Below are 5,771 nucleotides of genomic sequence, written 5' to 3'. Positions count from 1 at the left end.
ATGCACCGATGCACGTGAACGTGACGTGAGGGTCCCAAAAAGAAAGCAGCAGCCGGCACCACACTGAGGGTCACTTCTTTTGGGCTTATAAAGCAGCTTCTGGGTGCCAAAACGCTCAAGCCCAAAAGAAGTCTCTGGCTTAAACGTGGCTTATTTCTACCGACAAGCCAAGGTTTAGTGCAATCCTAGAAACTGGCTCAGACCAGTTTCCCGAGCTTCTGCCTCAGGAAACCGAAGCGGTACACCAATCTACCCCTCTAGTTCGGTACATTTTACGGGATATGCCACTCCATCCGCAGCCAACGAAAAAAAGGAAAACGCGTCGCACTCCTCTCCCGCATCGAGCGGCAGACGCAAGGGTTCGTCACAGCTGCCGCCGCTCCGCCACAGTCTACCTCTCCGCCGCCGCCGGCCCTGTCGTTCGCATCCTCCCACGCCTCTCCGTTACCGCCCCCGATCCTCCACTTCCCGCGGCCGTCTATCCACCCGCAGATCGGACTGACGCCGCTTCGGATGACTGGTTCTTCGATCCGCCACCGCCGCTGACTGTTTCTTCGATCCGCCGCCACCACTGATTATTTCTTCGATCCGCCGCCGCCAGTTGAGCCGCGCGGCCGCTGTATGACGACCAGGCAGCCTGGCCACGGTATAGCCCTCTCGAATCCTTCCAATTTCTAACATCTAGTAGCATCCCCTGTATGACGACCCAGCAGCCCACGCCCCACGGTAACCAGCTTGGATCCGTCCAATTTCTAACAGCTAGATTAGTAGTATGATATGATGAAAGTGTGGATTAGATCCGTGTAGTCTGTGTACTCTTGTACAAATCATGGTAAATTGGCTGGATAATGAGCACGGTTCTTGCTATTCTGTAATTTTATTGGCTTTAGTTGTTCTTTTTTATATGCTCTAACGATGGTTTGTTATGCTCAGATGTGTCCAGATGCTTGATCGGACTAGCATGCCATGGGAATAGCATAACAAGAAGAAATAGTGCTATGAACTAGTGTTTGCTTATTTGTTTTGAATTTGTATTTTGGAATAGACCGAATTGTACTATGACACCATGTTTTAATTATTATTAGACTTTCCATAATTTTTTGATTCATTTGTAATTCCTTTTTCACTAAAAACTAACATACGTATGGTATAGTCACTTATTTAAAACACATATCCAATTTAGGGACATGATAGACATTTCACAACTTAACACATCAAATAAGCCAAATTTTCGGAAGCCCAAAAGAATAGGAGAAACTAGCTTCTAGGAGCTTCTTCTAGGAGCTTCTTCCCACCTCAGTTTCTCCCCACCATTTTCTATAAGCCGGCTTATGCATAAGCAGGAGCCTAAAAGAAGTCGCCGTGACAACTCAAGCTATCGAACTGTTGGCCTGTTCAAGAACTAACATATGGTTAGATGGTTACAAGGTAGTGACACCCTCAACCTACCAAAGTTGAAACCTCTGATTTGATATTTTAGTATTTTATATTGTTAGAATATTTGTTTAGTGAAAGGCGATGTTTTCATCGATAACGAGACATATAGGGATGAGTGTACATACGTTTTATAAGCAGCGGTTGCCGCTGTACAATGTTTTGCAAAAACATAAAACTAATGGCCTGCCGGGCATGCACAGAGTCACAACATGTAGGCCGTGGCCATACATGCACTTTCTTGTCCATTCCGCAAAAAAGCCATATACAACTTTTCTCACCTTAAACGATACAAAGTTTGATCAAAATTTTAAAAATACCTATTACTAGTTGGAATGCTATACATATATAATACGAAAATATAATTAATACAGTAGTATAGCTAATAAGATTGGCTTGATATTGTGGAAGTTGATAACTTTCTCTAAAAGTTTAGTTAAAGTTGCATCCCCTGATATTGGCTGGACAAAGGTGAACGTTGAAGGGGGCTGGGACTCATGGAGCAAGAAGGCTGGGTGGGGTTTGATCATATGTGTCAATACATGAGCAATGCTAACTAGTGTATGACAATATCTCCCAGGGTGTGTGAGTGCTGACCAGGCTGAAGCACTTGCTTGTCTGGAGGGCCTTAAACATGTTATTGACCTCACTACGGGAAAATCAGGCGCTGCCGTGCAGCCTATCATTGCCGTGAGGCACTGCACGGCAAAGATTTCTTTGCCGTGCGACGCGAGAGGGACGCACGGCAAAGAGCTAAAGCATGGCAAAGTTTTATGGTGGCGCACGGCAAAGTATCGAGGCACGGCAAAGTTAGAAGTGCCTCACGGCAACGCGTTAGCGCACGGCAAAGTCCTCCAGAAGCGCACGACAAAGAAGACAGGACGGCAACGATCCTGCACACCGCACGGCAAAGAAAAGCTGCACGGTAAAGGGCCTGGACGTTGCCGTGGTGCTCCCTTTGCCGTGCGGCCAGGAATAGTGCACGGCAAAGCCTCCTTTGCCGTGCGTTCCCTTCTTTGCCGTGCGCCAACAACCATTTTAATTGTTTTTCTAACTATTTTATTTCATCTAATACTTATATTTATTTTGTTAATTAGTTTTTCTTTTTGATGACTATTTATTAGACAATGTGCAATACAAAATTACTCTCCATGTTCATCCCCCCACATATATCAGGGTTCCGATGCTCCGGCAGTCGTCCCCCTCCTTCCCGCAAAAACAGCGGGACGGCGGGTCTACCCCCGTAGATTTCTCCGCGCGAGGGTGCACAATGTACTTTTTCATTCTTTTAGGTTTTTTAGGGTTAGGTTTTAGGTCCAGTTGCAAGTTTTGGTGGCATTCTGGTGCTCCGGGGGTCATTCCCCCCAAAAAACGGCTGTCTGTGCGCCCCGGATGGTCTACCCCCCTAGATTTCTCCGCGCGAGGTTCCACCAATATACCTTTTCATAGGTTTAGGTTTGTTTAGTCCATGGACATATGGAAAACCATGTGTGGCACCCTTTGGCACAGTCTAGCCCCCGATATACCCGCGGCGGGACACTTCACCGTACACGTCCAGGAATCTGTTAAGTGTTATTGCCCGAAGGTGAGGAATGTCTACCCCCCTAGATTTCTCTGCGCGAGGTTTAGGGTTTAGGGGAGCTACTTTTGCACCACTACACCTTGCACCACACTTTGACACATAGCATAGGCCCACATGCAAGATTTGGTGGGGTTCCGGTGCTCCGGCGGTCGTTTTCCCCCTCCTCCCCCCCCCAAAACAGCGGAACGTGTGCCCCGGCGGGTCTACCCCCCTAGATTTCTCCGCGCGAGGGTGCACCAAAGTACTTTTTCATTCTATTAGGTTTGTTTAGGACATATACACATGGAGAACCAAGATTGGGACCCTTTGGCACATACACCCGCAGCTCGAGCCATTATCACACGATCGAGGGTGTGCCTGATCTACTGGTTAGGGTTAGGTGTATGGTTAGGGCTAGGGTTTAGGGTTTAGGGGAGATACTTTTGCACCATTACACCTTGCACCACACTTTCACACATAGCATAGGACCACATGCAAGATTTGGTGGGGTTCCGGTGCTCCGGCGGTCGTTCTCCCCCTCCTCCCCCCAAAACAGCGGAACGTGTGCCCCGGCGGGTCTACCCCCTATATTTCTCCGCGCGAGGGTGCACCAATGTACCTTTTCATTCTTTTAGGTTTGTTTAGGACATATACACATGGAGAACCAAGATTGGGACCCTTTGGCACATACACCCGCAGCTCGAGCCATTATCACACGATTGAGGGTGTGCCTGATCTACTGGTTAGGGTTAGGTGTAGGGTTTAGGGTTTAGGGGAGCTACTTTTGCACCATTACACCTTGCACCACACTTTCACACATAGCATAGGCCCACATGCAAGATTTGGTGGGGTTCCGGTGCTCCGGCGGTCGTTCTCCCCCTCCTCCCCCCAAAACAGCGGAACGTGTGCCCCGGCGGGTCTACCACCCTAGATTTCTCCGCGCGAGGGTGCACAAATGTACCTTTTCATTCTTTTAGGTTTGTTTAGGACATATACACATGGAGAACCAATATTGGGACCCTTTGGCACATACACCCGCAGCTCGAGCCATTATCACACGATCGAGGGTGTGCCTAATCTACACGTTAGGGTTAGGTGTAGGGTTAGGGCTAGGGTTTAGGGTTTAGGGGAGCTACTTTTGCACCATTACACCTTGCACCACACTTTTACACATGTCATAGGCCCACATGCAAGATTTGGTGGGGTTCCGATGCTCCGGCGGTCGTTCTCCCCCTTCTCCCCCCAAAACAGCGGCATGCGTTCCCCAGCGGGTCTACCCCCCTAGATTTCTCCGCGCGAGGGTGCACAAATGTACCTTTTCATTCTTTTAGGTTTGTTTAGGACATATACACATGGAGAACCCAGATTGGGACCCTTTGGCACATACACCCCGCAGCTAGAGCCATTATCACACGATCGAGGGTGTGCCTGATCTACTGGTTAGGGTTAGGTGTAGGGTTAGGGATAGGGTTTAGGGGAGCTACTTTTGCACCATTACACCTAGCACCACACTTTCACACATAGCATAGGCCCACACGCGCGTAGTTTAGGGTTTAGGTTTAGGGTTAGGGTTTCGGTGCTCCGGCGGTTGTTCTCCCCCTCCTCCCCAAAAGAGCGTATGTGTACGCCGGGGCACACATGTGTTCCCCGGTGGATCTACCCTATAGATTATGCCTTGCGAGGTATGCGATCGTGTTTGCACCCTATAGCTTTAAGAAAACATGATAAGAACATTATAAAATATTATTAATGTTGGAAAAACAGGTTTAATTTAATTTGAAATAAAATTAAATGTTCAATCAAAATGGTAAAATTAAAAGAAAAATTTGCCGTGCACTAGCGCATGGCAAAGAGCAACATTGCACGGCAAAGGGGCCTTTGCCGTGCGGCAAATCCTGGGCCGCACGGCAAAGAGCTCTCGCCGCACGGAAAAGCTCTTGCGCACAGCAAAGAAACTTTGCCGCACGGCAAAGTTCACTTGCACGGCAAAGGCCCCTCAACTTATCCACTTCGGGCGCGTCCCGACCACACAACACGCCCCCATCCCCCACGCATCTCAGCTCGACCCGCGCCCCTGCGCCTCCCTTCCACGCCGCCGCTGCCGGAGGACCTTCCCTGCTGCTGCCGCTCTCCCCGCCGTGCGCCCGTGCTGCTGCCGCTCTCCCCCTCCGCCTCCCTCCTCCCTCTCAGGCAGGCTGCCCCGCGCCATTGCCGCCGCGCGCCCGAGCTGCTGCTGCTCTCCCCCTCCGCCGCCGCGCCTGTACTGCTGCTGCTCGCCCCTCCGCCCGCCGCCCGTGCTGCTGCTGCTCTCCCCCTCCGCCCGCCGCCCGTGCTGCTGGCCGCCACCATCCTTGGAAGCTCCAGCCACCACCCGGTATGTGGCCATTTTTTTTTGTAAATTTGCATGTTACTTAGAGCTCGTTTGGGATTGCTACATTATCAAGTTGATGTGTGCATCAGATGAACTGCAACAAGTATTTTTCATAGCTTTTTGAACTCATCTTCCAACTGGCATGTCACTGTTTGTATAAGCATACCGGATGAAATGGTATGACAAAAGTATATGGATGCAAATATAATACTGCAGCAAACCATATACTCTATATACGCGCATACATGGTAATTATTAATAGCCCCTAATTGGTTTTTCTCGCTATGCAGGAGATGCTTCGAGGTGGACACGAGGGGCGGCGTCGCGGGGGTGTTTGACGGGCGTTCCGGATCTTCTTTGGCGGTTCTCTTAGAGGGTCGTTGATCTTCTTCGCCGGCAGTCGAT

This window comes from Lolium perenne, chromosome 7 (genome assembly GCF_019359855.2).
Source record: "Lolium perenne isolate Kyuss_39 chromosome 7, Kyuss_2.0, whole genome shotgun sequence".
NCBI classification, from domain to species: Eukaryota; Viridiplantae; Streptophyta; class Magnoliopsida; order Poales; family Poaceae; genus Lolium; species Lolium perenne.
The sequence above is the reverse complement of the archived record's forward strand: the minus strand, read 5'-3'. Positions refer to the sequence as shown.